This window comes from Lipotes vexillifer, unplaced genomic scaffold, assembly GCF_000442215.2.
Source record: "Lipotes vexillifer unplaced genomic scaffold, Lipotes_vexillifer_v1.1 scaffold116, whole genome shotgun sequence".
Lineage (NCBI taxonomy): Eukaryota > Metazoa > Chordata > Mammalia > Artiodactyla > Lipotidae > Lipotes > Lipotes vexillifer.
In genome coordinates, this window is record NW_006786698.1 from 515,343 (window position 1) to 527,137 (window position 11,795).

Sequence of the window (11,795 nt, forward strand, 5' to 3'; positions counted from 1 at the left end):
CGAGAAGTTTTAAAAGTTGTTCATTTACACCTCTAGTTAGATCAGATCCCAAGCTAAAATCCAAATCATACTCTAACTAGTTCAGTGATTTTCAAAATTGCTGTATATTAGAACCACTTAGGGAGTTTTGGACAAATCCTAATGCTCAGGCTATAACCCATACCAATTAAATTGGAATCTCTGCAGATGTGGCCTGGGCATCCAGATTTTTCAGAGTTTGCAGGGTAATTCTAATCTGCAGCAAAGTTTGAAAACCACTGCAACTAACGCTTTACAGATGCCTTAAAAGTAGCAAAGGAGTTTCTTTAGGTTTAGTTGGATCAAATCCCTCACCTGTGAATTGATACCTGGAATTATTCCTACGTTAGAAGTTAAGAAGAAAACAGAGCTGCAGTTACTGTTCTAATATTCCTGAAGAATGGTATATCAAAGTCTGTGATCAACATCTCAGCAGGGGAGACCTCACCACATTTGAGGCATTGCAGAACTGGGTAGTTTTAATAGCTTAAACCTGACCATACCTCCCTATAACTGGTACCACTCAACTCTAGTTCTTCTGCCTTTTGGAATCCACAGCATGAGCAATCCTCCCATGTGACAGCCCTTCAACTCCTTGAGGGCAGCTTCTAGTCCCTTCCTCTCTAAGTCTTCTCTTCTCTAGGATCATAGAAGCGCAGTAAGACGACATCACAGCTGTCATTCTGTCGGCTCCACATTTTTCTCTGTGAGAATAACGTTTTTGTGCACAAAGGTAGGATAGAAAAATCCCAAAATGGGCATTACAGTTTGAATGTAGAATAACACATTAGGAAGGCGGAATGGTCTGTTCATTGCGCATGAAGTAGGAACACAGTTCTCTGGCCATGTATACCTCACTCAGTAACTTTGAGTGTGTGGCCACATGCTGAAGATACTAAGAATCAGATGGGTCCCTGTCCTTCAAGAAAAGGCAAAAGTCTTCTTTTCAGTTTAGAAAACAATAGCAGCTACTATTTACAAGCAATCTCATGTGTGTCATTCCTACAGTCAGGAGCAAAACTCAGCTAGCTAAGCAGTAATGTAATACAAGTGCTTCACTCCACAAGGCAGCTCATTTGTCTACATCTTATTGCACTCATTCTGCTCAAGTAGTGCAGAGGGAAGGAGCTGCATAGGTATCTGGTAGGATGACTGAATTTCTATTGCTTCTTGGTATAATACCCTTACAGTACACCTGCAACGGTCCTTCACAATCAATACAGGAAAGAGACCTAATATGTTTTGAGAAGTATTATGTGTCTGACATAATAGGTGCTTCTCATAAACTGTCTTATTAATTCCTCATAACGACACAGTTGGATACTGAGACTCGGAGAGTTGATTTCTCCAGGGCCATACTGGTAGTAAGAAAAGAAAGTGAGATTCTAAGATCGGTCTGACTCTTTCCACTGTTAATCTGCATTACAATAATATTTCAAATCTTGGTGGGAATGCACTGACAAGCTTCAAGAATAAAAATATTCTAGGCAATTATTATTACTTCTTGAGCATATGAGGCTGAATTTCAAATATGTATACTCAAACTATGACTGGCAAATCTACTTTCACCTTTTACTTCTGAAAGAGTATACTCAGTCAGACCTGAGAAAAGCCTTTCAGCACTGAATTACGTAGATTTCACTCACTACAAGCTTAAGGTTGGCAAATATAAAATGCAGGATGCCCATTTAGATTTGCATTTCAGATCAACAACAAATAATTTTTCAGCATAAGGATGTCCCAAATATTACATGGGACAAGTATAACATTGGACAAACACATACCAAAAAATTATTCATTATTTATCTGAAATTCAAATTTAACTGTGCATCCTACATTTTTATTTGCTAATTCTGACAATCCTATGCAAACTAAAAATTTCAACTCAAAGTACTACAACAATAATTATATAAGTAAATATATAATTTCACATAACAGAGTGTTCAAAAATAGCAATCTATCCAGTCAGCAATGACATCAGTTCTTTTTCCAGCTTGTTCTTTTGATATATACAGTGTTTCAACTAACGTCCTTGGGCTACATCTCCTCCTGGCAACAGCGAAGAACCCTAAGAAAACCCAGATGACATCATTTCCATCCCATGCCATCAGCTTACATCCTGTACCCACAGAACTGTCCAGGAGCGAGCGTGAGCATTTGAATGAGAAAGCAGGTTTTGGCAGCGGTGCCCCACTCTGCCCAGCCCGCCCGCGGGTTCTGCGGGCCGGTGTGGAGAAGTGCCCTTCTGGGGGCTCTTCTGCCCCTTGCCAGGGTTTTGAAGTTGGAGTCACAAGGGCCAATAACTCATCACACCAGCACTTTGGAGGCTGCTGCTCTGCCGGCGACTCCGTGGAGCCCTTCATCTCCTGAACAGTCAAAGCTGAGCAGGGAAGGAAACACGGCTGGACAGAGTGTAGCCCTGGGACTGGGACACTGGATTTGGGACAGAAGACATGAATTTGCAACCTACTATTTTCTAGTAGCCTCTTTGAACTCATGCTTAATGATGTATGACTTATAGGGCTATTGTAAGGATCATTTTTGAAAAAAAATACAAGATATAAATGGAGACAGACCTTCAAGATGGCGGAAGAGTAAGACGTGAGATCACCTTCCTCCCCACAAATACATCAGAAATACATCTACATGTGGAACAACTCCTACAGAACACCTACTGAACGCTGGCAGAAGACCTCAGACTTCCCAAAAGGCAAGAAACTCCCCACGTACCTAGGTAGGGCCAAAGAAAAAAGAAAAAACAGAGACATAAGAATAAAGACAGGACCTGCACCAGTGGGAGGGAGCTGTGAAGGAGGAAAGGTTTCCACACACTAGGAAGCCCCTTCGTGGGCAGAGACTGCGGACGGTGGAGAGGGAAGCTTCGGAGCCACAGAGGAGAGCACAGCAACAGGGGTGTGGAGGGCAAAGCGGAGAGATTCCCGCACAGAGGATCGGTGCCTACCAGCACTCACCAGCCCAAGAGGCTTGTTTGCTCACCTGCTGGGACGGGTGGGGGCTGGGAGCTGAGCCTCAGGCTTTGGAAGTCGGATCCCAGGGAGAGGACTGGGGGTGGCTGCATGAACACAGCCTGCAGGGGGCTGCACGGCTAGCAGGGAGGGAGTCCGTGAAAAAGTCTGGAGCTACCTAAGAGGCAACAGACCATTGTTTCAGGGTGCGCGAGGAGAGGGGTTTCAGAGCTCCGCCTAAATGAGCTCCAGAGACGGGTGCGAGCCGCGGCTACCAGTGCAGACGCCAGAGACTGGCATGAGATGCTAAGGCTGCTGCTGTCGCCACCAAGAAGCCTGTGTGCAAGCACAGGTCACTATCCACACCTCCCCTCCCAGGAGCCTGTGCAGCCCGCCACTGCCAGGGTCCCATGATCCAGGGACAACTTCCCCGGGAGAACACACAGCGCGCCTCACGCTGGTGCAACGTCACACTGGCCTCTGCCGCCGCAGGCTCACCCCGCATCCATACCCCTCCCTCCCCCCGGACTGAGTAAGCCAGAGCCCCCTAATCAGCTGCTCCTTTAACCCCATCCTGTCTGAGCGAAGAACAGATGCCCTCAGGCAACCTACATGCAGAGGCGGGTCCAAATGCAAAGCTGAACCCCAGGAGCTGTGTGAACAAAGAAGAGAAAGGGAAATCTCTCCCAGCAGCCTCAGGAGAAGTGGATTAAATCTCCACAATCAACTTGATGTACCCTGCATCTGTGGAATACCTGAATAGACAACGAATCATCCCAAATTGAGGCAGTGGACTTTGGGAGCAATGATATACATATTTTTTTTCCTTTTTCTCTTTTTGTGAGTGTGTATGTGTATGTTACTTTGTGTGATTTTGTCCGTATACCTTTGCTTTTACCATTTGTCCTAGGGTTCTGTCAGTTTTCTTGTTGTTGTTTTGGTTTGTCTTCTTTTTTTTTTTTAGTATAGTTTTTAGTGCTTGTTATCATTGGTGGATTTGTTTTGGGTTTCATTGCTCTCTTCTTTCTTCTTATGTTTTGTTATTTTAATTACTTTTTAATTTTTTAAATTATTTTTTAATTTTCATTTTAATAACTTTATTTTATTTTATTTTTTTCTTTCTTTTTTTCTCCCTTTTCTTCTGAGCTGTGTGGCTGACAGGGTCTTGGTGCTCTGGCCAGGTGTCAGGCTTCTGCCTCTGAGGTAGGAGAGACGAGTTCAGGACATGGTTCCGCAGGAGACCTCCCAGCTCCACGTAATATCCAACGGTGAAAATTCTCCCAGAGATCTCCATCTCAATGCTAAGACACAGCTCCACTCAACGACCAGCAAGCTACAGTGCTGGACACCCCATGCCAAACAACTAGCAAGACAGGAACGCAACACCACCTATTAGCCGAGATGTTGCCTAAAATCATAAAAGAGGTCACAGACACCCCCAAACACACCACCGGATGCAGTCCAGCCCATCAGAAAGACAAGATCCAGCCTCATCCACCAGAACATAGGCAATAGTCCCCTCCACCAGGAAGCCTACACAACCCACTGAACCAACCTTAGCCACTGGGGACAGACACCAAAAACAATGGGAACTATGAACCTGCAGCCTGCAAAAAGTAAGTTAAGCAAAATGAGAAGACAGGGAAACACACAGCAGATGAAGGAGCAAGGTAAAAACCCACCAGACCAAACAAATGAAGAGAAAATAGTCTACCTGAAAAAAAATTCAGAGTAATGATACTAAAGATGATCTGAAATCTTGGAAATAGAATGGAAAAACTACAAGAAATGTTTAACAAGGACCTAGAAGAACTAAAGAGCAAACAAAAAATGATGCACAACACAATAAATGAAATTAGAAATTCTCTAGAAGGAATTAATAGCAGAATAACTGAGGCAGAAGAATGGATAAGTGACCTGGAAGATAAAATAGTGGAAATAATGACTGCAGAGCAGAATAAAGAAAAAAGAATGAAAAGAATTGAGGATCGTCTCAGAGACCTCTGGGACAACATTAAACACACCAATATTCAAATTATAGGGGTCCCAGAAGAAGAAGAGGAAAAGAAAGGGAATGAGAAAATATTTGAAAAGATTATAGATGAAAATTTCCCTAATATGGGAAAGGAAATAGTTAAGTCCAGGAAGCACAGAGAGTCCCATACAGGATAAATCCAAGGAGAAACACACCAAGACACATATTAATCAAACTATCAAAATTAACGACAGAGAAAAAATATTAAAAGCAGCAAGGGAGGGCTTCCCTGGTGGCGCAGTGCTTGAGGGTCCGCCTGCCGATGCAGGAGACGCGGGTTCGTGCCCCGTTTCGGGAGGGTCCCACGTGCCGCGGAGCGGCTGGGCGCGTGAGCCATGGCCGCTGGGCCTGCGCGTCCGGAGCCTGTGCTCCGCAAATGGGAGAGGCCACAACAGTGAGAGGCCCGCATAACGCAAGGAAAAAAAAAAAAAAAAAAAAAGCAGCAAGGGAAAAACAATAACATACAAGGGAATGCCCATAAGGTTAAAAAGCTGATCTTTCAGCAGAAACTCTGCAAACCAGAAGGGACTGGCAGGATATATTTGAAGTGATGAAAGGGAAAAACCTACAACAAAGATTACTCTACCCAGCAAGGATCTCATTCAGATTTGACAGAGAAATTAAACCCTTTACAGATAAGCAAAACTAAGAGAATTCAGCACCACCAAACCAGCTTTACCACAAATGATAAAGGAACTTCTTTAGGCAGGAAACACAAGAGAAGGAAAAGACCTACAATAACAAACCCAAAACAATTAAGAAAATGGTAATAGGAACAATGCATATTGATAATTACCTTAAGTGTAAATGGATTAAGTGCTCCAACCAAAAGACCTAGACTGGCCTAAGATGTAGACATAGACTGAAAGTGAGGGGATGGAAAAAGATATTCCATGCAAATGGAAATCAAAAGAAAGCTGGAGTACCAATTCTCATATCACACAAAAGAGACTTTAAAATAAAGACTATTACAAGAGACAAAGAAGGACACTACATAACGATCAAGGGATCAGTTCAAGAAGAAGATATAACAATTATAAAATTTATGCATCCAACATAGGAGCACCTCAGTACCTAAGGCAAATGCTAACAGCCATAAAAGGGGAAATTGACAGTAACACAATCATAGTAGAGGACTTTAACACCCCACTTTCACCAATGGACAGATCATCCAAAATGTAAATAAATAAGGAAACACAAGCATTAAATGGCACATTAAGCAAGATGGACTTAATTGATATTTATAGGACATTCCACCCAAAAACAACAGAATACACTTTCTTCTCAAGTGCTCAAGGAACATGCTCCAGGATAGATCATACCTTGGGTCAGAAATCAAGCCTTGGTAAATTTAAGAAAATTGAAATCATATCAAGTATCTTTTCCAACCACAACGCTATGAGACTAGATATAAATTACAGGAAAAACTCTGTAAAAAATACAAACACATGGAGGCTAAACAATACACTACTTAATAACCAAGAGATCACTGAAAAAATCAGAGGAAATCAAAAAATACCTAGAAAAATATGACAATGAAAACACAACAACCCAAAACCTGTGGGATGCAGCAGAAGCAGTTCTAAGAGGGAAGTTTATAGCAATACAAGCCTACCTCAACAAAAAAGAAACATCTCAAATAAACAACCTAACCTTACACCTAAAGTAATTAGAGAAAGAAGAGGAAAAGAACCCAAAGTTAGCAGAAGGAAAGAAATCATAAAGTTCAGATCAGAAATAAATGAAAAAGAAATGAAGGAAACGATAGCAAAGATCAATAACACTAAAAGCTGTTTCTTTGGGAAGATTAACAAAATTGATAAAGCATTAGTTAGTCTCAACAAGAAAAAAAGCGAGAAGACTCAAATCAATAGAATTAGAAAAGAAAAAGAAGAAGTAACAACTGACACTGCAGAAATGCAAAGGATCATAAGAGATTACTACAAGCAACTCTATGCCAATAAAATGGACAACCTGCAAGAAATGGACAAATTCTTAGAAAAGCACAACCTTCCAAGAATGAACCAGGAAGAAATAGAAAATACAAACAGACAAATCACAAGCAGTGAAATTGATACTGTGATTAAAAATCTTCCAAAAAACCACAGCCCAGGACCAGATGGCTTCACAGGCGAATTCTATCAAACAGTTTGAGAAGAGCTAACACCTATCCTTCTCAAACTCTTCCAAAATATAGCAGAGGGAGGAACACTCCCAAACTCATTCTACGAGGCCACCATAACCCTGATACCAAAACCAGGCAAAGATGTCACAAAGGAAGAAAACTACAGGCCAATATCAATGATGAACATAGATGCAAAAATCCTGAACAAAATACTAGCAAACAGAATCCAACAGCACATTAAAAGGATTGTACACCATGATCAAGTGGGGTTTATCCCAGGAATCCAAAGATTCTTCAATATATGCAAATCAATCAATGTGATACACCATATTAACAAACTGAAGGAGAAAAACCATATGATCATCTCAATACATTCAGAAAAAGCTTTTGACAAAATTCAACACCTATTTATGATAAAAACCCTCCAGAAAGTAGGCACAGAGAGAGAGAACTTACCTCAAAATAATAAAGCCCATGTATGACAAACCCACAGCCAACATCGTTCTCAATGGTGAAAATCTGAAACCATTTCCACTAAGATCAGGAACAAGACAAGGTTGCCCACTCTCACCACTATTATTCGACAGAGTTTTGGAAGTTTTAGCCACAACAATCAGAGAAGAAAAAGAAATAAAAGGAATCCAAATCAGTAAAGAAAAAGTAAAGCTGTCACTGTTCGCAGATGACATGATACTATACATAGAGAATCCTAAAGATGCTACCAGAAAACTACTAGAACTAATCAATGAATTTGGTAGAGTAGGAGGATACAAAATTAATGCACAGAAATCTCTTGCATTCCTATACACTAATGATGAAATATCTGAAAGAGAAATAAAGGAAACACTCCGATTCACCATTGCAACAAAAAGAATAAAACACCTAGGTATAAACCTACCTAAGGAGACAAAAGACCTGTATGCAGAAAACTATAAGACACTGATGAAAGAAATTAAAGATGATACAGATGGAGAGATATACCATGTTCTTGGATTGGAAGAACAACATTGTGAAAATGACTCTACTACCCAAAGCAATCTACAGATTTAATGCAATGCCTATCAAACTACCACTGACATTTTTCACATAACTAGAACAAAAAACTTCACAATTTGTATGGAAACACAAAAGACCCCGAATAGCCCAAGCAATCTTGAGAAAGAAAAATGGAGCTGGAGGAATCAGGCTGCCAGACTTCAAACTATACTACAAAGCTACAGTAACCAAGACAGTATGGTACTGGCACAAAAACAGAAATATAGATCAATGGAAAAACATAGAAAGCCAGGAGATAAACCCATGCACATATGGTCACCTTATCTTTAATAAATGAGGCAAGACTATACAATGAAGAAAAGACATCATCTTCAGTAAGTGGTGCTGGGAAAACTGGACAGCTACATGAAAAAAATGAAATTAAAACACTCCCTAACACCATACACAAAAATAAACTCAAAATGGATTAAAGACTTAAACGTAAGGCCAGACACTATAAAACTCTTAGAAGAAAACATAGGCAGGACACTCCATGACATAAATCACAGCAAGATCTTTTTTGACCCACCTCTTAGAGAAATGGAAATAAAAACAAAAATAAACAAATGGGACCTAATGAAACTTAAAGCTTTTGCACAGCAAAGAAAACCATAAACAAGATGAAAAGACAACCCTCAGAATGGGAGAAAATATTTGCAAATGAAGCAACTGACAAAGAATTAATCTCCAAAACTTACAAGCAGCTCATGCATCTCAACATCAGAAAAACAAACAACCCAATCCAAAAATGGACAGAAGACATAAATAGATATTTCTCTAAAGAAGATATACAGATTGCCAACAAACACATGAAAGAACGCTCAACATCATTAATCATTAGAGAAATGCAAATCAAACTACAATGAGGTATCACCTCACACCAGTCAGAATGGCCAGCAAAAAAAAATCTACAAACAATAAATGCTGGAGAGGATGTGGAGAAAAGGGAACCCTCTTGCACTGTTGGTGGGAATGTAAATTAATACAGCCACTATGGAGAAAAGTATGGAGGTTCCTTAAAAAACTACAAATAGAACTACCATATGACCCAGCAATCCCACTACTGGTCATACACCCTGAGAAAACCATAATTCAAAAAGAGTCATGTGCCTAAATGTTCATTGCAGCTCTATTTACAATAGCCAGGACATGGAAGCCACCGAAGTGTCCATCAACAGATGAACGGATAAAGAAGATGTGGTGCATATATATGGTGGAATATTACTCAGCCATAAAAAGAAACGAAATTGCGTTATTTGTAGTGAGGTGGATGGACCTAGAGTCTGTCATGCAGAGTGAAGTAAGTCAGAAAGAGAAAAACAAATAATGTATGGTAACACATATATATGGAATCTAAAAAAAAAAAATTGGTTATGAAGAACCTAGGGTCAGGACAAGAATAAGACGCAGATGTAGAGAATGGACTTGAGGACACAGGGAGGGGGAAGGGTAAGCTGGGATGAAGTGAGAGAGTGGCATGGACTTATATATACTACCAAATGTAAAATAGATAGCTAGTGGGAAGCAGCCACATAGCACAGGGAGATCAGCTCAGTGCTTTGTGACCACCTAGAGGGGTGGGATAGGGAGGGTGGAGGGAGACACAAGAGGGAGGAGATATGGGGATATATGTATATGTATAGCTGATTCACTTTGTTATAAAGCAGAAACTAACACACCATTGTAAAGCAATTATATTCCAATAAAGATGTTTAAAAAAAAATTGTCCAAATTAGCACTCTTGTATAAAGTCCTAGAAGAATTTCCTCTTAACGTTTATCCAAACCCACCCTCTGTACAAAGTTCAGAGATTTGGATTCATTTCACTGGTTAACATTTGTACAAATAATCCAGTCCTATTCAGTAAATATTTATTGAATTGTTACTACAAACTCAGAATTGTGCTAGGAGATAGCAAAAGTTCTAACATAACTTTGACTCTCAAAGAACTTATAACATCATCAGCATACTTTCTCTTCAGAAAGTGAAACTTACAGAACTTAAGAACTCTTAACCCTTATAAAAAGTCTTAATTGACAGTTCTTTGAAACAAACTATAAAGAAAAGGAAGGAATATAGCTTCCATTTACAAACAGCTGCCAAACCCTACTTTTCTTAGAAAGATCCCTCAGGAGTTACTCCATTATCTGATGACATCAGCTTCTTATCATGTCCCCAATACAACAGCTAGGAGAAATAAACCAATATTTACCATGAATATTAGACATTTGTCTTCATCTGCTGCCCCTTCAATTCACTTGCCATGTTTTAAAACTTTTAGTTTACTCCAACAGGGCATGAATAAAACATCTATTTATTTATGCTAGATACAAATATTTAATTTTAAAAATTATTTGCAGTCAGTTAATCCAAACTCTCGAGTGTCCTCAACCTACCACATATAAACTATTTTATGTAACAAAAACAACTGTGATTTTGTGATTATAATTCAGCCTTTACAAAAGTTCTATCGTTGAAATTTAGACTTTCTATTTTTATGTTATTATTGTGTGTATGTGTATTAGCCATAACCACAGGTGGCAAACTAGAGATGTAGTGAATTTTCATTTCATATTTCATGGTATGAATGTGTGAAGGATTGATTGATGAATAAGGAAAAAAGCTAGCACTCCTGCTTACTTTCAGTGAGGATACTGCTTTTTCTTTTTTCATTCCTAAGAACTAACAATTGCCATTATGTTTTACTATCTTTGTATTGTCACTATTCTTTCTTAGAAAGTAGTCTCAGATGGTTAGTATTCACAGTAATAAAGGAAAAGATATCATGACAGGGAAATAAGTCATCCATACATAACTCATACAGGTAGTTTTAATAACTTACAAGCATTTCTATTATCTTAATATATTTCCTAGCTTTATCAGGAATATTACTCACTGTAACTGACTAGAAAAAAAGACTTGGGATGTAATATGCTTTTTTTAGAAAACGTATACGTATCTTCCAAAATAACTAGTAGGAACTGAATTATGTGTTTTCCTTGTGAGTTTTATACTGATGGTGTTTTATGAGCCCCAGTCACCTTAACATTGGGTCACAGAAAGGAAACTTCTAAGTCTGCCAAGGTGGAAATGAGTTGGTTCTCACGTCAGAAAAAGTGGCTTCAAATGTGGCAGCAGCCTGCTTGTGCTGCAAGGCTGACCATATGTTAACTTAATTAACTAGGTCCCAAGATCCATTCCTTAGATCAGACATAAAAATGAGAATGTTACAACTGAAAGCTTATGTTACTTAAGTTTACTCTCTGTCTCGATCTTTTCTTTCTTTTACCGTCCCCAACTTGCACGTGTACTTAGAACATTATAATCATTTCTCCTCTTCCCTCCCCTCCACAAACTTCACTCTATTCAGGCTGGTGTCGCCAACTATCCCATGAACTTAATGTATTTGCTGTACATCCAAAGTTTCACAAACGTGCCTCATTCAGTTATGGGAGTGGACGGGGATGGCCAGAACCTGAAAATTAGACCAATCAATTAGGGTGTGACTGGAACTTGAGTGAAGAACCATCAAAGGGCAATGTAAATTCAGGCAGCCAAGCGGAACCAAGAATGAGGGGAATGTATTGGCAAGGGTGAGGTGGAAATCTCAGCAGGA